Below are 23,707 nucleotides of genomic sequence, written 5' to 3'. Positions count from 1 at the left end.
ATTAGACTAGTTTTGTATTTTTAGGGGTGCATCTGTTTTTGAACCCTTAGACATCTTATAAATTTTTAACATTTTTAAAATTATTCTCTTAGGGGCTGGAGAGATGGCTCAGAGGTTAAGAGCACTGACTGCTCTTCCAGAGGTCCTGAGTTCAATTCCCAGCAACCACATGGTGGCTCACAGCCATCTATAATGATATCTGGTGCCCTCTTCTGGCAAGCATACATGGAAGGAATGTTGTATACATAATAAATAAATAAATAAATAAATAAATAAATAAATAAATAAATAAATAAATAAATAAATAAAATTATTCTCTCATACATTATATTCCGACAGATTCCCCTCCTTCCAGTCTTTTCAATCCTCCCACCACCTCACCTCCATGATCCACTCCTCCTCCATGTCTCTTCAGAAAAGAGCAGGCCTCCTTGGGATGTCAGACAAACACAGCATAGCAAGTTAATTTTTAAAACCACTGTTTTCTTCTTGATTTTGATCATGTGTGCTCCCTGCATCCTTGGCATTCTGCTGATCATTAGGGTAAATGTTACTGACGTCGTAGATCTGGACAAGAATGGATGCTGATATCTATGTGTTTCCTATTTTAATAATTCCCAGACTGTTTATTAATTATTTCCTTGTTCTTGTTTTCAGTTTAGTCTGTTTATTTTTATTAATCTGCAGTGTGATGGTAGAAGACATCCTTGCCTTTCCAATGACATCACTTAAATTTATTTATTCTAATTCTGTCCTAACTGGAGTCTCTGCTTTGGATATATTGTACTTTCCTTTCTGATCACTTCAGTTATCGTGTGTGTGTGTGTGTGTGTGTGTGTGTGTGTGTGTGTGTGTGTGTGTGTGATTTGTTCTCCCCATCCCTCTTTCTCTCTTTTTCAGTGATGTCTGTTTATGTGCACCTGAGTAGGTTAGTAGTGCACCTCTGTATGGACAGCTCAAAACCAGAGGTCACATTGTCTTATTCTATTTCTGGAAAGCCTGTACCTTAACCACTGATTGGGGCGGCTGCCCAGATAGTATAACTTCTGTCTCCACTTCCCTGTGCTCTGACTGCAGGTGTTTGCTAGTGTGTCTGGACATTTGCATGGGTACAAGGGATCTGAATTCCGGTTCCTATGCCTGAACAGCAAGTTCTTTACCAACTGAGCAATCTTCCCAGCCCTTGTAGCATACATTCAGGATAAGTTTTTAAGCTGTGTTTTTTTTCTTAGCTTATCAATGTCTAGAGCATAAACCCCACCACCACCACTTTGTTTTCAATATATGATTTAATTCTGTTTTGATCAGAGAGCATATTTTTCATAGTCTTGGTTCTTTTACATTTTTGAAATTTGTGTTATGATTTTAGCATGTGAAGTTTCAGGAAGGATGCTCCAGAATCTTGACAGGAACATGTATTCTACAGTCACCAAGCAGAAGGTAATATATAACTTATGTCTGCAGGTTGGCCTGTGGGATTCTTTGGGTCTGCATCTTCTCTTATTTCTGGTTTAGTCATACTATACATTCCTGAGAATCGACTATTGATGCTTTCAAATCATCATCGTGACTTGTCTATTTTTCTTCATTTTTGTCAATATTGCCTTCTTGGTTTTGAGCCCTCTTATCAAGTGCATACATCTTTGTAATTAGTATATCATTGATACTTCCATCACTACTGTCATTTAGGTTGCTAATAATAAATCTTCCCATAGTCAATGTATTCTGCATTAATATAAAGACTAATATTCCCTTAAATTTGGGCTTTCATAGTATGCAAATCTTTTTTTCTTTCACATTTAAAATGACCTCCTTTTAGAGTACATATGTTCTCTCTATTTTATTTACATTAATTTGAATCTTCTGAGTCTGGAGTGCCTCCTGAACTGAGGCTCCAATTATTTTATCAATTTTCTCATCTAGTTTGAACTTTCTTCTTTTGTATAGAAATATATCATCCATTCACAGTTGATGAAACAATTATGCCTTGGTATTACCCCTAGTATTTTGCTCTTTGGGAATTTTATTCTTTTATTTTTATTCGATGAAAGTTCCTTTGCTATGTTTATTTGTGTGGAATAGAAGCTTTAATTGTGTAAATTTAATTTCTTTGTTGCTTTTCTTATTGCTTTAAAATTTATTTTATGAGTGTTTGTCTGAATAATGCAATGCACATTTTAACTCCGAGCAAGCTAATTTAGACTGAACCCTGGCGAAATATAGGAATTTGCTGTAACATAGCTTCAATTATTTGTGTTGCGATTATTGTGTTTTATGCTTCTCTATGTCTGGAATCTGAATAGAGAATGCTATAGTTTTCATTTCCTTCTACCTCACATTTTAAAGCTTAGGAGAGAAAGGAGGAAATACGTGCGTCCGTGTGTATTATGTTGTATTTACATGCATATTTAAGTGGGCTATTTTGACATTCTTTAACTTTTTATGTTAATTTGAGTTACCACCTGCTTTTATTTCTTTGTAGCATAAATGATTCTGGTTTCTCATGTACACCATGTTAGCCTAAAAAGCACCATTTACAGCCTTCAATCACCTGGCATGTCTTTGTTTTGTCTGCAGCCTTGAGGGATACATTTGCTGCCAGAATGACAGAGTTTCATTGTTCATTTTGCTTCCATTGGTATGAACATGTTACTTCTCTTGCCTTTTAATCCCCTTTGTTTCTGAGGGAATGTATTATTCTGTCTTCATCTCGGTATAACACGAAATTCTCCTTGTCTCTAGCTATGATCCACAACTGGTGAAAACACAGAATGTATGTCACGATGTGGTGCCCAATCCCAGCTAATAGAATCCCAAAGCAACTCATATACCTAAGGCTCAGGGTAAAGTGTGGAAAGGGGGAATAAATACTGTAAGAACTAGAAGGCCATGATGTCTGCTATGAAGCAGTGTCTTCTACATATGACAGAAAAGCTGTTCTCGTGAGCTCTATACACAGTATGGTTTCTTCAACAAGATCGGCATAATCACACCAGTTGATATGCTAAAACAGATGGGGTAATTATTCCACACCGTCCCACACCTAGAAAAAAAGCTGTATGGAGACAAGTCCTGGTGTGTGTGTGTATGTGTATGTGAGAGAGAGACAGAGACAGACACAGAGAGAGATACAGAGAGAGAGAGACAGAATTAGTCTCTATCAGGGAGGTGCTCACATAAGTTTTCCAAGTCTGGTTAGCCTTGGACATATGCACATATGATGGACATATGTACAAATGAACAAATCTTAAAGGATTCAATATGTTATACAGACATATATTTATAGATATAGATGATATATATAGAAATATGTATCATTTACAGTAACAATGATAATTAAGAAGAGATCATGAATTTGTATGGCGGGCACAAGAGAATTTGGAGGGAATAGAGAAAAGGGTGTGAGTGATTGCAGTGCATATGTAAGTAGTTCTCAAACATATGCTACAGTATAACTACGCATGAATCTCTTAATATTTCTTACTCGGAATTTGTTAATCTTCATTAATTTATAGATGAATGATTTTTGCTAACATTTGGGGAGCTTCGGGGTTATACTCTTTTCATCTTTTGCTCCCCCTCTTTCCTTTCACTTCTTGAAAGTTCCATGATGTGTTTATTGAAACCCTTCAGTTTCAGCTACTTATGAGATATTTCTCCTTGAAAAAACACATCTTGGACATATCTTATTGTTCTGTCTTTAAATCAGCGAGTTTCTTTTTTCTTTTGGTATCTCAGTTCTGTGATCCAGTTTCCCTAATGTAATTTTCATTGAATATTCCTCTCATAAAATTTTTACATGGCTATTCTTATACTTTCTATTTATTTATTTTTCTACTTATTTATTCATTGTTATTCTTATATTATTTAAATATAGTTTTTTTAATCAATGTAATCTTTCCAGTACTTTGAAGTCTCTAGTAGCAACAATATTTGGGTCTCCAAATATTTTATTTTATTTTTTGATATTTGTTACACTTTCTTCTTTCTTTGTATTTCTCATATATTTTTACTGAAATCCAAAACAATTTAGGGAATATATTGTGCTAAAACTCAATGTTTTCAAGATTTATTTCTAATAATGTGTATGTACATGAATACTGGTTTTTATGGAGACGAAAACAGGGCATGGGGTCCCCTGGAACTGGGGCAATAGGTGGTTGTGTGCCACTTTCTGTGAGTGTAGGGAGTAGAAGGGAATGTTTGCCTCTGGAAGAGCAGCGTGTGCTCTTTGCTGCTGAGCCATCTCCCCAGCTCCCATGAATATTGATTTATCTTATTTGCCCAAAGTTTTTTTTTACTTTCATTGCCTTTGTTTTGTTTTGTTCATAGTAACTCCCTTTGACTAAATCCATAGAAAATGTAGTATGTGACTGCTGTTGATCCTGCTCAATTTTAAAAATAAATCTGAGTTTTATTTATACATGTTTTCCTGTGTCACACTGATCTGTGTAGCGTTGTGATCAGGCTGTGTTTGAGAGGTTGTGCTCAAACATCTCAATTCAAGACGTCTCTACTCTCCGCCAATAAATCTGTGTATTGTGAGACACAAACTCCAACTCATTCACATTTTAACTTGGCTGTGATTTATACTTCCTTCAGGTCCTGTTCCACATATGTGTAGACTTTCAGCAAGCATCATGTGTGGGGAAACTTAAGTTTTAGGCTCACCTTGTGGGTGTGCATTGTCTATTAGTTATGTAAGAACTGACAGAGAACTCAAGGCACCTGATGGCTGTCCAATATCTCAGAATCTCTTTGAAATATCTGACTCTGCCACATTTTTGTTTGACTCACTGAGTATTAATTGGTTGGAGGTGGTGATGGCTGGATTCGCTGACAGTGCTGTTTGGTGTAGGATGCTTTCTTTTTCCTGCTTACTGCAAGTCAGCCTTCTCCTTTGATGAGTTTGTTTCTCACAGATGGGCCCAGCTAATGTTAGAGCCCTCAGGGCGGGAGATGAGTAGGCAGAGGAAAGAAGTAGCCAACGGCAAGGATGGCACCAATTGGAGTTTTCACTCATTTAACCTGTTTTTAATTTTTTTTTTGAGAATCTATTACATGAGGACTGTGTTGACATCATTTCCTCCTTCCTGTCCTCCCTCTAGCTCTTTCCATATGTCCCCTCATTGTTCTCAACTGCATGGCTTCAATTTTAATGGCATTTATTCTTTAGTTGTTATTGTTATAGACAAACATGGATGAAGCCTGATGAGTTCATTTAGTGTTGCTCACATGTAGGGTTATATGTGAACACGGCACTGCAACCATGGCCTCATTCCGTAAAGGAGTTACATCTGTACTCTATGCAAAGCAAAATATATTAACCTAAATATAGTAGACAAATCTGGAAGTTCAGCTGTTCAGGATACATTGCTTTGACCTTAGCTGCGGATCTATTATGAGAAAAGACATTAGAGTAGAAATCCATCAGAGGAATTGCGGTCGCTTCTAAATAAACACCTTTGGTCGTAGGTTTTGAATGTAGCGGGAGCTGAACGACAGGGCACATGGAGATTATAATGATATTAATAAGATTCAGCATCTCTTGAATACATTCCATCTTCTAGGTACTGCAAAGGGTTTGGCAAACTGTCATTCTTTTCTGCTTTGATGTCCTGCTGGTGAGAGTGGAAACCAGCCGGAGCAGGCCGCATGGTTACACTCGCAGTTAGCGGGGAGATGAGCTGGATGGGGTCTGTGGGTGGACACTCGCTGAATGAACCCCTGTTACTTGCTGGCTGTGGAATGGGGCCAGTCATCTCGAGAAACACCCTTAGGAACTAGATGGAAATCTGAGAATAATTTTCCTTGCCTTGGCTAGTTGTAACGTAGACTGATAAAAAGGACGATCAGTGTAAATTTTCAAATGAGACCAGTTTATGCAATATTAGTGATGCATGGTTCCAGTTTACATCAGTTTCTCTGCTGGTTCCCAGCAAACTGCTGCTCTCTAAGAGGGTCCCTAACAATCAGTTTCCCTGAATGTTGACGTTCCAGTTTGCCATACATATTGGGAGTATATCCAGCACAGTAAGTAGACATTTCCACCATTTAGCATGGTAGCAAACAAATCATTGAGGGGCTGGGCAACGCTAATTAGAATTGCCAGAAATGCTAAATCTAAGGGCATTTGTTAAGTAGAACAACAGGTTGCAAAAACAAGGCCATACCCTCTAGTATTTCTTCACCTTTGAACTATCATTCTACAAATTACAAGGAAATATCAGGATAGCATGTTTTAGGATGCTGAATCTGAATAGACTTTATTAATTTCAGATGAAAATGGAACAAAAATATCTGAAATGGGAAGAATTGCAATTCTGGGCAGCTTCACCCCCAAGCTTTGTGATGTATGACACTGGATCTGTTAGGCTTCTTATTTGTCACCAATTGTGGCTAGTCACATTTACTGAAACACAGATGCTCATCCTGATAGTATGTGTTTGCACTGCATTCAGGCACTCAGGAACCCTGGGCTCCTGTCAGAAGACACCTCTTCCAGCAGGATGCTTTAGTTTCAATGAGAAGTCGCAGAAAAAGTAATTTCTGACATTTGTGCAAGTGTGACAATAAAGAAGAGTGTTAGCCGTGTCGAGCCTCTCTGTCCAATCATGCTAGCCTAGGAGACCTCAGTGCTAATGCCTCGTAGTGCCGCCTAGAACATAGACCTAGCCACTCGTGTGCGGTCGGTCAGTTGCCTTCAGCACAATCATACTCAGTGCAAAGGGTAAGATGTCTTTGCTGTGCAATCATTTAAGCATGAGACATCTATTTCGTATAGGCAGGAAGGAACTGATAACTGGATGTGAAAGGGACAGTCATTTCCAAGGCTCGAGAGATAGCAAGATGTCACCATCTCTGCAGCCTCGGGCTATGAACATTACCTATTCATTCATCCATCCATTATTTTATTAAGCAGTGTCTGGACATGGCCCGGGTTCAATGTTGGAAGAATCGCCAATATGCAGAGGGCATGTTCATTGCTTTATTTGATGTCCTGATCCTATTTCTGTCCCTTCTGTTCTCGCTCTTTGTCTCACTCGTGTCCTACAGCGGCTGTCACATGTCATTTCTGTGAACAGAACTTAATTAAATTTTACTAAGAATAAGGATCCAATTGCCCTCGTACTGTAGGTAGAATGTAGCTGTGTCACCTCTGCCTGTGTTCTGTGACCTTGCTCGGGGACATTCTTTATTCACCAGAGACCATCCTCTCTTTCTCTCAGTAAACACTCTATGTTCTATTCACTGTTTGCATTAAGATACAAAATTATTGATTATGTTAGCTTTGAAATGCTTTTAAAAACCCAATTTCAAATAGCATGAGCTGACCTCACACTATGTAGCCAAGAATTGTCCCAAATTTCTGAGGCTCCTGATGCTACTTCTTTATAACTGGGATGAAAGGAGTATATGTATTCTCATGATTATCTTGTCATTTAAATTCTCTGTAGACTTATCTAAACATAATACAGGAGTAGTAATTACCCATGTTGTAAGGATTCCAAGACATTCAATAGCTGTTCAAAATAAAGGTGCACACTACTCATTCATCAATCTTCCTTTGTATCATGTGGTCATTCTCAAAACTCAGAGAAAATGAAAAGCAAGTATGCATATATGGATATGTGTATATGTATATATATATGCATACATACAAATACATACACACATATGCATTTGGCCAACAGCAATGCTAATAACAGACACATTCTGTCAGTTGGATATTTTGTAAACCATCTTACCTTAATATTTATTGTTGTACTTATTTGATAAAAAAAACTGAATTATAAGAAATCATTAATTACTTCCTACCATCACTTCTAAGATTACTTTGATGGAGTGCTGGATCACTTGTTAAACTGACTAGATTTATAAGATTCTTCAGTGAATGTGGCTGAAGGGGAGTGTCCTAGTTAGGGTTACTATTGCTGTGATGAAACACCATGGCCCAAACAACTTCGGGAAGAAAAGGTTTATTTGATTTATACTTCCATGTAACTGTATATTATCAAAGAATGTCAGGACAGAAAATCAAACAAGGCAGAAACCTGGAGGCAGGAGCAAATGCAGAAGCCTTTGAGAGGTGGTGCTATTTACTTACCAGCTTGCTCTTCCTGAATTACTCAGGTTGTTTTCTTATAGAATCCAGGACCACCAGCCCAGAGAGAGCATCACTCACAATTGGCTGGACGCCCCCCAATCAAAAGAAAATGCCTTATAAGCCTGCCAACAGGTTGATCTTATGCATGTCTTCTTCTTCTTCTTCTTCTTCTTCTTCTTCTTCTTCTTCTTCTTCTTCTTCTTCTTCTTCTTCTTCTTCTTCTTCTTCTCCTTCTCCTTCTCCTTCTCCTTCTCCTTCTCCTTCTCCTTCTCCTTCTTCTTCTTCTTCTTTTTCTTCTTCTTCTTCTTCCACACCAACCACAGTTTCTCCTCTCCTTTCCCACATCCACTCCTCTGTCTGCCTCCATTCAGATGGAGTAAGGTCTTGCTTAGGAGTCAACAAAGCCTGGTATATCAAGTTGAGTCAGGATCAAGCTCCTTCCCTGTGCATCAAGGCTGAACAAGGCATCCCACCATAGAGAATAGGTTCCAAAGAGCCAGCTCATGCATCAGGGACAGGTCTTGGTGTCACTGCTAGGAGTTCCACAAAAAACCAAGCTACACAACTGTCACCCAGATATAGAGGGCCTAGGTCAGCACTCTAGCTGTATATTTGGATTATGTGAGCTCCCACAAGCTCAGGTGAGCCTCCTCTGTGGGTTTGTCCATCATGATCTTGACTCTCCTCCCCCTTGATCATATAATCCCTCCATCCCTCCGCTCTCTCTTCAACTGTACTCCCGGAGCTCTGCCCAGTGCTTGGCTGTAAATCACTGCATCTGCTTCTGCTTCCATCAGTTACTGGAGGAAGGCTCTATAACAATTAGGGTAGTTGCCAATCTGATTACAGGAGAACGCCAGTTCAGGTACCCTCTCTCTCCACTCTTGCTAAGAGTCTTAGTTGGGTTCATCCTTGTGGGTTCCTGGCACAGGGTTTTCCCCTAACTAACGCCATAATGACTTCCTCTATCAAGATATCTCTTTGATAACTGGTGGAGACATGTCTTAGTGGAGGTTGCTTCCTCTCAGATGACTTCAGCTTGTGTCGAGTTGATATAAAACCGGCCAGTACCTTTGAGCAACATTCCGTGTCACAGAAATGGAAAGATCAGCGACTCTCATCTCTTAGCTCTTTTCTGATAGCAGCATCTTCATCTGCTATTCTGGGAAGGAGGGCGGCGGTGAAAGGGACGAGCACAAATGTGATGCTCTTCCTGGGAGTTAGGTCTGTGGATTCTCTCTCTCCCGAGACTGTCAATCCCCAGGGTTTAGGACAGGTGCTGGTCTTATCTCACAGAGAGTGCTAGAACTGCCCCACTCCATCCACAAGCCCTTCAGGAGGGGGCTGAGATAAAATCTGATGAGGGCTACAGAGACGTATATTACCGGGTCAGCCACCCATCACCAGTGTTCTTCACCAGGCACCGAGAAATGGGTCTGGGGGAAGAAAGCTAAAGATACATATTAGACATGTATAGTAAAATGAAAGTGTGCATGTATGCATGTGTGTGTATGTCTGCATGTGTTAATGGAGGCTAGAATGTTAAGCACCTTCCTCAATTACTTCTCTGCCTTACTTTTTGAGACAAGTTTTCTCACTAAACTCGGAGCTCACTGATTTAACTAGGCTGCTTAGTCAGGAAGTTCCAGAAACTCCTTTCTCCAGTGCTGGGATTGAGGCACATGCTGCCATGCCTAGATTCTTCCATGGGTTCTGGGGGGACTGAAGAACTCAGATCTGCTGCGTGTGCAGCATTTATTTTACTAACTGAGCCATCTCCCTCTCCCTCCAGTAAATGGAGCTTTGCTTTTCTCAGAATTTCCAGAAAACTCTTTGGAAAGAGCAAGTACTTTCTGATCCAATATATCAAGATAAATGTTGATGCACTCATGGATTCTTCTAATTCTGCCCCCTAAAAACTATCTAGATTGGTAGCTTGAAAAAGAACTAGAGTATTGGACAAGAAGCAGTAATAGGAAAGAAAGGTAAGCATCAACTTTAACCTGGCAGGTAAAGGATAGGGACAGGAAGTGATAGGCCTGCCATATGCTTTGTCAAGGTGGACTTGGGAACCATGATAAAAACATGGCAGCAGTGGCTAACAGAAATTTGCCTTTTGGATAGAAAAAGGGATGTGGTTCAGAAGGTCAGACCTATGAAACTTAAGTGATTTGTTCACTTGCCTGTATCTTTCACAAGTTTCCACTTTTCTTATGATTGTCTACTTGTGTCTGATGCACATGTGTGTTTAGGAATGCTGTCATGGTGCATGTGCATATTCCAGCTACCCCATTTAGTTTGTCATGTGGATGCCTTTACATCTGTCTCTTCGATGCTGGGGTTATAGTAGGCTTGCACACTCACTGAGTCCTCACACTTGGGATTTACAGTGGTCCTCACACTTGACTTGCAAGTATTTTATCCATTGAACCGTCTCTTCAGATCCTCCTTTGTTTACTACTGAGTTCTGAGAAGACTGCTGTGTTTGCCTTATTCACCATGGTCATAGATATTACCCCAGTGGACATTGTTCAATGGATGAATGGATGGTTGAGCATTTCTTGGGTCTCCAAAAGTACTTTATCGTGTCTGGGACAGCATGGATATTCCATTCTAGCCCATCTCCAGTCTGTTACATACAGTGTAGACATTGTGACTTAAGAAACTCTTAGTTACTTTCCCATTACTTTACTTCAAACAGTAGATTGTTACTGTGAACATTATTCTCTAAACATTCCAATATGCTTGAATCACTCCAGGGCTTGCTTCACGGTGGCAGTCTGCAATGTGTTACCTAAGATGAGCATCTCTTGTGGTAGCCACCAAAGCATCTGTCAAGTCCCTTTCCTTGTAGCAGGAAGGAGGAAAAAGACAAGAGGCTTTGGAATTGTTCTCCTACCTAAGAGGCAGTTGGCTCTGAGGTTCAGAGCAATGATGCTTGGCCCTAGCTACAAAGCAGCTGGGGATTTGTAGACATGCAAGGGTGGCACCCTTTGCTTGACCAATTAAAATGGAATTGATGGGTGTGAGAAGGCTCTGGCTTGGACCATTTAAAAGCTCCCCAGGTACATCATCATGTGGTCAGACTTGAAAGCTTATGAGTCATGATTCTTTAATTTTGCTCTAGTTAGGATCACATTAGGAAATCTTAAAAATCCCCAAGCTTATGGTACATCCCATATCAATTAAATCAAATCTCTGGAGTTCTACCAAGAACTCTACTTTCTTAAAGCTCCCTCCACAATCCCAATGAGCAGCCAAGTGTGAAAATCAGCATGGTAGTCTATGAGACTGTGTATACACTTGATATAATGAGCTACTGTTATTTGCTCATTGAATTCCAGTTAGTAACACTGGCGTAGAGCTATGACTAAAACTAATAGATGTTTAACCATCCTATAAGGCTATCCTTTGACATAAATAAACCTTACCAGTTAATCATGCAGAGGGGACTAATTGTCTTTTTTTTTATCATGTCACGATTCCTAGGTATCAGAAATAACAGAAATAAAATTAGCCACTATTGCTTTAGTACTGGGTCTTCAGAGCAGCCTTGAGAAGCAGATAATACCATCCCAAGTTTAGAGACAAGGAAGCTGATACTTACAGAAACTAAAGAACAAGTCCAAGGTCATTCAGGGGAAAGGGATTGGAAATAGGGCCTGGCCTATGCTCTAATGACATGAAGGCCCAGGTTCTCCTTACAACACTTGGCTTCCGTTATATAATAAGAGCTGCATTGAAATATAATTTATATACCATAAAACTCACTTTGTTTAAGTGTGCAGTGATTTGTAGGAAATTTATAGCATTGTACAGCTATTGCCACATCTCTCTTTAAAACATTTCCATCAGCCCTGAAAGATCCCTTGTGCCCATTTATTTGATTGGCTTCAAAGAATGGAGGAGCAGATGCATGGAAACCTGGGTTTTATTCCCAGCCCTGCCATTTATATAGTCCTCTGACCTTGAAGAATGCAGCAACCTCTCTGGGCCCCAGTTATTTTTAATTAATCACTCAGAGATAATAATTCCTGCCCGAGGAGAAAGGTCACATAAAGCGCAGGGAGGTGCACTGTCGCGGAGCGCCTGGAGAGTGAAAAGTGCTGCCGTTTTCAAATGGCTGGGAATCATTTTCACCTTCAGAGCGATTTGGATCTGAAACCAAGCTCAGAGAGGCGCAGTCTCACAAGCCCGGCTCTCGCTCCTTCTCCCTCACTCTTCTCCTTTCCTCATTCTCTCTCATCGATGCGTGTCTCCTGACACTCCTCGGCGAAGCTGCATTTCCACCAGGCATCTCAGCGGGCGAGACAGCATACATCTCTTCTGACCGCTGGAGTGACAGTTGATATTCAAGTCAGTGTGGCTTCGAGCTCTGCTATGGTGCTTCAGGGTTTTGCCGACGCTGGCAGAAGCCTGAGGTGCCCATATGCTCCTGTAATGACTAACTGTCAGGGAGATGCATGGTGTCCTTTCTGCGGGAGAACACAAACAGATGTGGTACACCATGGTATTTCTGGCTCCTTAATTAGGACTGTGATGGGTGACAAGGGGCCCTATCGGATGCATTCCATCAGAGCCACAGGAGAGTCAGGCCAAAGTATCGTCTTGTTGATCTGACTCCCAAGTAAGCAGCCAACTTTGTTGAGCAGTAAATGCGCTCACAGCACATCTTTTTAAATTGTTTTAAGCTCGAATGTTTGGCTTGAGCTGGTGTGTGCATGTATATGCTCTATGTATGAGTGTACGGGTATAGGACAGAGGTTGATGCCTTCCTCGGTGTCTTACTTTTTGACCCAGGTCTCTTCTTGAACCTGGAGAGCTCCATGGTGGCTAAACTGACTAGCCAGAAAGCCCCAGGGATTCACCTGCCTCTGGCCCCAAGCCCTGCAACTGAAGAAGCTTATTGGCACATCAGGCTGTTTATGGGGTTTCTGGGGATCCAGACTCTGGTCCTCATGCTTACACAGCAAGCACACAACCCAGTGAGTTATGCTGCCGGTTCCCTTGGGATTTTTGACTGTCTTCATAGAGCACATCCTGGACTGGTATCCCTTTGCAATAATCACTTCCTCTAGACGAGAACATCAATGTGCAGTCATTAAGTTATGAATACTGCTTGAATCTCTGAGTAATTTTTTTCCATCTGCCTTTTCTCCACATTGTAGTACCCAGTCCTTATCGTCTACCTATAAATCCTTACCCTTTCTACCCAGCATTCCAGCGTCTTCACTTTTGGATAATCCCCATGCAGTAAAGGGTCCAGGTCTAAATCTCACATTGAGTGGCATGGTTGACCTCTTCACATTAAGCCTGCCCGATTTAGACTCTTCAGACGGGTGAGCATTCAGGATAAGGCTTCACCTTTGTATTTAAAGCTTCTATTCACAAGTATTTGGGAGATGTCTACTATGGATGAAACATGGGAACCATCCTTGGGGACTAGTTAATGAATCATCTCAATACACAATGAATATGTTAGGAGCTTCCTTTCAAGCCAAGATGGTCTAGAAGTCTATCAGTTGGTGATTATAGACCATTTCTAAGAGGGTCCTAATAATCCCAAGGCCAAAATGACACATGTGTGGTTATTCCCCCCCCCCACCCAATGAATTCCAACTCTTAGCACCTCCGCCTCAGATTGCCTTCTGATCCACACAGCTAGGCACCAGTGTGGGAGACACGAGCCTCGTCCCATGGAGCATCTGGCAGATCTCACTGTCCCCAGCCACAATGCAAAGCTGGAACAGACAGCTGCATGGGAAAGGCGATGGTGATATAAATACATGTTTAATTGCACATCAATTACAATTACTTACTAGGCTGCGTTTATTTAAATGCAGTGTAATTAGAGCAAAAACCTTGATTTAATCATAACCCTATCAAACGCAGATCCCTTCCTCTTCCCCGCATTGCCGTGCGCCTTCTGTTGCCCTCCGTGCTGATGCGGAAAGAGGAGCGGAGGAGGCAGAATTCATTCAGGGCACAGGCCCTCGCAAAGTATTCTCTCCTCCTCCCGGACCTCGGCTCAGGAGCTGCAGAGCAGTTCACTCTGCCCTCTTCTCCACCAGCTCCTGATGAGGGGGACTGATTAGCTAGAGTGACTTATTAGAAGTATAACTCATCCCTGATGGCAGGCTTCATAACCCAGGCGCCCAGGATTAGTAAGGACATTACATAGGTTCAGCCTCCAGAGATAAATTACTTCTTGGAATGGACCCTCTCCGAGGGCCTATGGCTTATTTCTTATCACTGTTGATGGGGCCGGACTTGACATTGCTGCAAAGGGGTGGACAGCAGGCAGGCACACTGTCTTTCACAGTTAGCTCCAGGCTGTATCGTTGTTCATCTCCCACTTTCTTTCATTAGCTCTTTGCCGTTCCTGTCCCTGCCTCCCAAGAGACCGAAATGACATCTCTGTGTGTTTGAAAAGAGGATGCCCTTTCTCGGTCCAGGCATAAAAGCATTGCTCTGCTGAACCCCTAACAATGAAAATCTCGAATTTTGTTGCTTGATTTCTTTTCTCCCCTCCCCAATGACTGTATCTATGACCGCTGGGAAGCAAAGTAGAAATAGACCTTATGCCTGTTTCATGGAATGGATAACTGAGAGTTGGCTCTAAAAGAGGGAAGAGCTGACACATACTCATGTGAGACAATTGTGTGATTCTTGGCTAATCTCCTGGTTCACATAGGTGATCCTCATACTTCCTGTCGGACAGAAGATGGACATCTTTGTAGAGCCGTAATATTACAATAACGTGCATTGAGTTTGGATTCTGTGACCATTGTTTCTTTATTATCCTTTATAGCGGAATATGAAGTAGTCAACACTGTCATTTCAATTATCTAGATTAGAAAATAGATAGGCAAAGGAGTTAGTAATGTTGGCTTGAAATTACGAAGGTAATCTTGAGATGATCACTAATGTCTGTGGAATGCAGAACCAATAATACCTTAGACACCATATATGTATACATATGTCTGTATGTATATATGTGTGTGTGTGTGTTTATACACACACAGACAGACAGACCCACATATATATAAAAATATAAATATATATCCCAGACAGACATCATGGTGGAGACTTCAGTCATTTCCCAGATTTATGTCTATTACCAGCTCCTAGGCACATCATATATTCACTGCCTCTTCAAGCCGCTCCCATTCCTGTCCCCCATGGCTGACACATGGACCTCAGCACTGTTTACTCTCCGTTGACTCCTTCAGTTGCTGTCTGCATTAGTGCTCTTCCTCTATCCTTACTCATCAGCAGAGGTGAACTGAAAAGAGGCAAATTCCTTGCCACTGCTGACACTAACCATCTAACTGCTCCCCACCCTTCCCCTCCTCTTGTGATTCTGCGCCTACTCCTTCTGACTGCTGCTCAAGCTCCTCACTGCACATCTTTGCTCTGGTCTCTGACCTCCTTTTAGTTCCTATCCCAAAATATATGCTTTGTGTGTATTTTTTCCCCTCTGGTTGGACTCCTCTGAAGTTTTTTCTACCTTCCTTTGTCCAGTTAACTCTCTCCCGTCCTTAAATCTCAACTCTAAAAATGCCTTTCTCTCGGAGACCTTTCCTGACTCTTCCCGAGAAATCAGATCTCCTGTGACACACTTAGAGGCTCACTTTTTATGCTCTCCTCTAACTACTTCACTCCACTCTGGCTCCCCGGTGGACTCTGAGATGGAGAGGCAAGAGCATCGCTGGCAGCACCTAGAAGGGGTTCAGTCAATACCGACGGACATGATGAGTGAACACACTCAATTTAAAAGTCACTTCTCCATTTCCTCATGTCTGTCTTCCTCTTTACAACTCCTTTACCACATCCCACACCTGAACTTCTTCGTTCCCAAATGTTTTTCTTGTCAGTGAAGCAGTGAACTCTTGCTTTTATTGTGAGCCCTTGCCAGAGTTCCCTTCCTTCCAGAATCGTCTATACAGTTTCCCTTTTTGGTCTGACCAGTTAACACCTTACATTCACTACACAGTCTAGGGTCCTACTTTGGCAGATGGTATATAAGCCTTTGGTGTTATTCAGTCTCCACAGCATAATCTCCCAGGATGGAGACATGGTGTTTAGTAGACTATGAATGGACAATGGGAAAAATACTCAGTATAAAAATATGGATAAGTAATCACTAGATGCTGCATGGTAGATTGAAGAAAATGATTTAGAGACCAGGCTTGTCAGAAATTCTCTTATACTTTAATATGGTGGGGCTGTAGACAAAATCCTAGCTCACCAACCCCAAGCAATATTCCCAGACTGTGTCAGTATAGTACTAAAGCTTGGAAGAATGAGTAACAATTCTGGCTTCAAGGAGTTCTCAGGTCACCAAGAGCTGGTGTCTGTGTGTATGTGCATGCACATACATGCACATGTATGTATACTGTGTGTGTGTTCACAAATATGTGTCCATGTATAGATGCAGAGAGAGTAGGACCTGAGATGTACTCCAATACAATGCCTTCCTTCCTCTCCTTCTTTATTGATTTCTTCCTCTATTTCTTCTAAAAATAATCACTAAGAGCCTATTATGTTAATGACAAGTTTCTAGGCACTTGGTATTCCACACATACCAGCATCATCATGCTGCATTTGAAGAGTTTATCTCTTGGGTAAAGATCAGAGTTACAGTTTCAGGTTACAGAGCAATCATAAGCAAAAGTGATAGTAGGACAAAGGTGGTATGTGCCAAAAACTGGAAAATTTGAATGGCGTAGGGAGATGCTAAGTCTCTGGAGATAGAATGAATGAAGAGTGTGTGTCTGTCTGTCTGACTGTCCGTCTGTGTACACATGTATACAAGCATATGAAGTAGGATGTGCAAGACTAATCTGAAATACAATTACATACAGACTGCAAGCAGTTTAGCACCCCTTAAGACCTCCTATATTTGATTTGTTAAGCAATTATGAAATCTTGTAAAAGAATCAGAACCTCAGGAAGACTAGTGTCTTCCCTACTTCCACAGAGCTTCCTGGTGCTATGACCAAGATTCCATACTAGGCTCAGCCCCTCCGAAATTTATTGCTCTTCTGCTGTCAAATTAGTGGAAGAGTACTTGAAGGTGTGTGGAAAAGAGAGAGGCTAGTGCTAATCATTGTGCTGGAGAATGTGAAAAGAACAAGTAAGTGAGTCTAGTTGTGGCCAACACACAGTGGAAGTTTCTAGCACTGGTCACTCAGAAGGACGAAAGTGGTGTTCAGCATATCCCAGGCCAATCTGGTCCTACCAGGAATAATCAGAGGCATTTATATGTATGTAAGGAACACACATAGATAAAACTCGAATACCCATGTGGCAAGAAGGTGATGTGGGATGTCCTTCTGTATATGTGTTGCTCTTATTGGTTAGTGAATAAAGCTGCTTTGGTCTATGGCACAGCAGAATATAACCAGGATGGAAAAGAAAAAAAAAAAAAGAGAGAGTGGGCAGAGTCAAAGAGACACCATGTAGGTGCTGAAGAAGACAGATGCCTGGAACTTTACCCAGTAAGCCACAGCATTGTGGTGATGCACAGATTAATAGAAATTGGTTAAATTAAGATATAAGAGCTAGCTAGAAATATACTTGAGCCATTGGCCAGTGTTGTAATTAATAGAGTTTCATGTAATTATTCATGTCTGGATGGGCAGGAAACTAAAGCTCAGTCTCTCTTCCTACAAAACAGGCTGAAAAAGTCAGCAGGATGGAACCAAAGGTGCAAAGCATCTTTCTTTTCACAAACAGTATGAAGGGGAAGGGTTTGTAGCCCCTTCTAATAAATGCATCTCCTTTAAGGGCCATTGTTTTAGAAATCCACACTATTTGGAATGAGGCCTTTTAGGTTTAAATATCACTTCCACCAAAGATTTTTGTTTCAAGCTAAACACTGAGCAATTCCAGACAGGTTCCATCTCATGGTGTTGCCATGAGAGACTCAGACATCTGCAGCAGATATGAGGAAATCAGTTAGAAACAAACCATAAAGTGATCTGGCACTGAGCACAGAGCATATGAGAACATAGGGCCTGCAGACAACAAACACTTTCCAGTCAACCATACTGGATTCTGAGTTCCATCTCCAGCTCTTACTAGCTGTCTGCTCTTGTGCAATGCATGACATTTTCTGGGCTCTGTTTTACTGTGTATAAAATGGGATAAATAGGCATGGGAACATAAGCCAGAAAATTAAATCAGGGATGAAAGAAATTTTAATCTACTGCTGGGCTTTTACTGGGGATGGTCTGATATTCTCCAAAACTCTGTGTGTGTGTGTGTGGGGGTGGGGGTGTGGGTGAGAGGGAGAGAGAGAGAGAGAGAGAGAGAGAGAGAGAGAGAGAGAGAGAGAGAGAGAGAGAGAGCGCGCGAGCGGTCAGTGGTTTAGAGGCTGGATATCTCAAAATCCTTATAAAGCAGTCACTCAACAACAAGGAAAATGGCTCAGGTAATTATGCCTCTCTGAGCCTAAGTTTTGCATCTTTATAGGAAAGAGAATGAGACCACCTCCATGTCATGTTTCTAGGATTGGAGGAAGCTATGGTATAAGGGTTGAGAATAGAGTCTAGCACAAGCAACATCTCAGTGTACTGGCATCCTTATTATTAATCATCAGAGCTCCACCAGGGGAGACAGTATTCCTTCATTCTCTTTGTGCCAGCAATATGGTTTTTCTCTCTCTGTTCTGGCGTATTTTTTATATTCATATAAAGAATAGTCTCTCCCTTAATTTTCACTATCTGTCATATTATATTTTTCTAACTATATGAATCTCACTCTCCTGTTTATATGCATATAACTATGTGCACAAAATATGTGTATATGTATATATATATGTATATGTACACTTGCATAATTTCTTCCTCTTATTCAACCAACTTAGAAGTGTAAGAGCTAAATGCAGCTGTAAAGCACAGAAGCTGTTCATTAGGTCCTGATTTATAAATGCTTTAGAGTAACATCCAAGCATGGTGACATTACATGACTGCAAATTCAGCCCCGGTACTGGGACCTTCAGCAGGTCTTTTTTGACAAACAATTCTGAAGAACTTAATGTTTGATAGCCTCCTAATTACAAATTTTTCTTTTCATGTCTCTCTCTTTGTCTCTGTCTCTCCCTCCTTTCCTACCCCCCCCCCCCGGATGTGTGAGTATGTGTGTGTATCGACTCTGATCTGTTTGGATGAACACACACTTCTATGTTTATGAAAATGTTAGTGAACCAGTCACCTCTAGCCAGACATTCTCTGCTATGTCTCTGTAGGCAGAGAGCTACAACAAGGTGGATGGGTATGAGGAAGCCCTACATTCCCTGTTTCCTCACCTTTTAGCTACCCTTATGTCCAGGATGCAGGGATGTTCATCTTATTCCTGCCCTTGATGGCAGTGTAATGCTAATAGATGATATTAATTTTTAGAATTATTTTCTTCATGTGTCTGTATAGATGGTTTTAATTGGCTTTGGATGCCATATGAAAGTATTGAATCTCTGAAAAGTGGTATTAAAATGATTGTGTGTAAACAGAGGCTGGTCTTTAGTTTCCCAGTCACCCAGACCCAAATAATAACATAGAAATTATATTAACTGCAACACTGTTTAGCTTATTAGCTCAGGCTTCTTATTAACTAACTTTTACATCTTAAATTAACACATTTCTATTCATCTGTATATTGCCATGAGGCGGTGGCCTACCAGGATGGTTCTGGGTATCGGTCTCCTTCAGCAGCTACATGGCGTCTCTCTCTTTCTCTCTCTCTCTCTCTCTCTCTCTCTCTCTCTCTCTCTCTCTCTGTTCTGATTTCTTATCTGGATTTATTCTGCCCTGACATAAGCTGAAGCAGCTTGTTTGTTAACCAATGTTAATAAAACATATTCATAGTGTATAGAGGGGAATCCCACATCACTTCTTCTTTTTTGTCTAAAAATGTAAGGTTTTAACATTAATGTAGTTAAATTACATATAACAAAACAGGTATCAAGCAAGAACCACACATACAATATTTAGTTTATTTGTGTCTGGAAATTTTCATATCTATTATCTTTCATCATAATTAAGGAAAACTATAACTATCTGTCTTCAACTCTTCAAAGACCCCAGAAGGATATTATACTACCTAAGTAAACAAGAAGTACGTTGTAAGCAACTTCTGAAAGTTCTACAATTGGCAGAGATATCTTGCTGCCTAGACAGTGACAAAAACTTATTCTGTAGTGTTGGGGCATCCATCTTGAACCTACAGGCCCATAGTATCTGGCAGACTTCACCATAGAAGCAGGAAATTTGAAGATCTGTGAGCTAGATTATAGTTCCTGCTGTCAGAGAGTTCAAGGTCAAGCAGTAACAAGTTATGCTTTTGATATAATTAGCTAATTACTCTCTGATCAAAAGACTGTGTCAAAGATAGGGTTACTTCTTTGTTAGAAAATATTCATATAAGAAATGAAGCACTAGGAGGTTTATAAATTTTTTCAACAATAGGAAGGCTTCAGAGCTAAAGTATCAGTGCTTAAAATCTGACGTTAATAGTGACTATCAATGTGACTTAAACGTTTACTTCTCTCAGTTTCCCCACTGATGTAACTGTGCGCCAAAATCAGTTATTTATATACTTACATATTTATACTTATAAAATATGTATGCTTTATATTTTTTAGAATGTTAATTGAATAAATAGAATTTTAGAATTCTATTTATATATTCTAGAATTCAGCATGAGAATCAGACGGCATAACTCTCACATCAAGCTCTTAGTAACATGTGAGGACAGAGCAAAATCCACTAAACACAGTTGTTGGTTTTCCTTTATTGGTGACATTTACATGCTACACAAATCCCTGAGTGAAGACTAAAATATCTGAAATGACCAATTCCAAAGCATCTATGCATACTCATGGATGAACTCTCAAGTTTATACAAGGTCAAACCAGCCATGTGGTCACTAGATAATACACAGAACATGTACCTTTCAATACATGAGTAGATAATATAAATCAGGTCAAATCTTGATATCCAGGCACTGAGTATACAGCAATTAAGTCTATTCATTGCTTTTGATTCATTAAAAAAATGAGACTTGTAATCTTCCTTTATCTCCTTTATATTAGTATATTCTTACTCAGTTACCAGGTCTGTAGGCAGATACTGCATATTTTTTGTATACATATTTAGGGCCCTCGGTTTTCCCATTTTGACAGTGGACTAAGAGTAGTATATTTTGTGGTATTCTATAATATTTCGTTTTCTCAGTTTATGTATTTGGATCAACAGCAGTGTATGCTTTCGACACATGTTTAGGGTTAAATAAGATAAACAATTCATGTCAATATAGAATCAGAGTCTCTACATGGAATGAGTGGTTTAAAATGCCCTTTAGGTAAACAGGTCCTTGACGAAGTGCACTGTGTAGAAGATCAAGATATATGAAAAACAGAAGAATTTAAATCCCAAAGCTTAGCACTAGATTACTAATCAGGTACTGTGGATGAAGTGAATCAAAGTGTTTATAGGATTAGTTGAAAACTGTATATTCATAAAGCTAAATGCATGCCAGGAACTTGCATATTCTCATTTGAAAGTGAATGTTCTTTGTACCTTTTTGACCACAGCCCTCACTGACTGTTAGGATTATGGAATGGCCAGAAGAAGAAAGCACAAGGTAGAATGGGAAATGCAGTGTATGAGAAAAAGAGTTCTCATCATGATAGGGTCAGGCATTGTAGCTGGAAAGGCGTGCAGTAGCTGAAGGATGCAGAAAACGTCATGGAACGACCAATAAATGATTGGCCCACATGTTGACTACGGGTAAATGAGCAGTTAAGGGGAAAGCATGAGCTGCCATCCAGCAGGAAGTGAATTACTCTTACCCACTAGTCAGAGCTTTGAAAACAATTAAAGATAGATTCCAAGACTATAAATGGACTGCGCATGTGGATATATGGGCACTATGCAATGATAGATCATGCCATAGATAAATACTGGAGCTGCAGAGGCACATAGAGGCTAGGGAAGAATTATTCCCACAAATAAATATTGCTCATAGATATTTCAGATGCTTCTCTGTTTATGAACATTTGACATTCACCCCTAAGGAATTGCATATTTTCTCATCAAAAGTAAAAGTGCTCATGAAACTGTTGACTACACATCTGATTAAAGCTTTACACAGTTACGCTACAACTATGACTTGGGGTGGAGCTCTGAGCTCTCAGGGCCTAATGCACGTCTCATTTATGGCATGGCTGGGAAGTCACAGTAATAGCTGCTGGAGGAAGGCCCCTATCGCTGCTTGTTAGTCAGCTGAGTTCTCTTTGGAAAGTCCCCATTGTCCCTGTCTGAGATAAGTGGAGAAGACACCATCTCCTCCTTGAGACAAAGGGCTGTTGGGGTAGGCATTGATAAGTGTCCCTGTCATAAGTGTACCTGTCACTGTATCACAGTATTTCCCTTCTGAATGGCTAGCACTTCACATTTTAACTCTGGAAAGCTCCATGGAATCGTGAGCAAGTCAGAATCACATCAGTAAGAGTATGATGGTAACACTATAAAATGGAATAAGGAGGAAAATACATGGACTTTCTATCCCAGTGTGTGAAACAGAAAGATCCTAAAGCACACGGTTGATTTTCCTTAGCCTTGAAAGAGAAGATAAGCTTATATCTTTCTAAGACTTGTCCTGGCTATTATTTTGCAATTATTTCTAGTGTACATATTTAACCTCCTGCCCAGTATATGGCCAGAGAAGAGGCGCCCCACCCATTTCCTTCCTACCCAGGGTTTGGGATGTACACAGAACCTTTTGCTACTCAGGTGACACAGCTTTGTGTGCCAACAAGCCAGAGTGTCTATGCAAGAGACAGCTACTGCTACATTCTAACTCTTTATAGGAAAGAAGATTCTCTGTTGCACAGATACATTTGATACTTGAAAAAACAAGTCCCAGCCCAGGGAGATCATATGAGTTTTGAGCTCTAAATTGAAGCCTAAAGAAATAGTGAACAACATGTTGGTTTCTAACCATCATTATTATTATTGTTATTATTACTATTATTATATTTTATATTATTATTATTACTTGTTTTGATGCATGTGGAAAACCTTGAGTTAGTTTTGTTTTTGCACCTACGAAAAAATGTATTGAGAACTCAATGTACTCAGGAACCATGCTAAATACACTTTTCATTTGTTTATATCATACTGTCAAAAACCTTACAAATTAACATGCTTCTTATACTCCTTTTCCGTAGTTGAGAAAATAGATTTACAGAATACACAGTGTTTGGATATGGCAATTGGTGTTAGAACTCAGAGTAAATCCAGATCCAATGTACCCTAGAGTTTGCCAGCATACTGTTACATTGAATGGCTCTATCAATATCAAACTGATTGAAGCCTTCAGTCTCATTTTAACTCCCAAAACTGTGACTCTGTTATCCATATTTCATGTAAAGAGCATTTCAGAAAATGATCAGTTCCTGCCGTATATATTAGTGGAGTACTGAACAAATGATGGTTCCATGAGCCCACCAGGTGCCAGATGCCAAGAGTTACAGTAGACCCTCAACAATCCAGGCCAGATCTTACAGGACTTACAGGCATCTGGGGAGACATC

At 40.3% G+C, this 23,707-nt stretch overlaps 1 protein-coding gene across 1 annotated transcript in view; it reads left to right on the top strand.

Moving 5' to 3' along the window:
- The window catches only part of Agbl1 (AGBL carboxypeptidase 1), a 659,915-nt gene that overhangs the window by 596,143 nt on the left and 40,065 nt on the right, over nt 1-23,707 (top strand). The window lies entirely within an intron of this gene.

The sequence above is a fragment of the Alexandromys fortis genome, unplaced genomic scaffold (genome assembly GCF_014885135.2).
Source record: "Alexandromys fortis isolate MF-2015 unplaced genomic scaffold, M_Fortis_MF-2015_v1.1 scaffold_86, whole genome shotgun sequence".
In the NCBI taxonomy this organism is placed as follows: Eukaryota; Metazoa; Chordata; class Mammalia; order Rodentia; family Cricetidae; genus Alexandromys; species Alexandromys fortis.
Note: the sequence above shows the minus strand (reverse complement) of the source record. Positions and strands in the feature narration are given on the sequence as shown.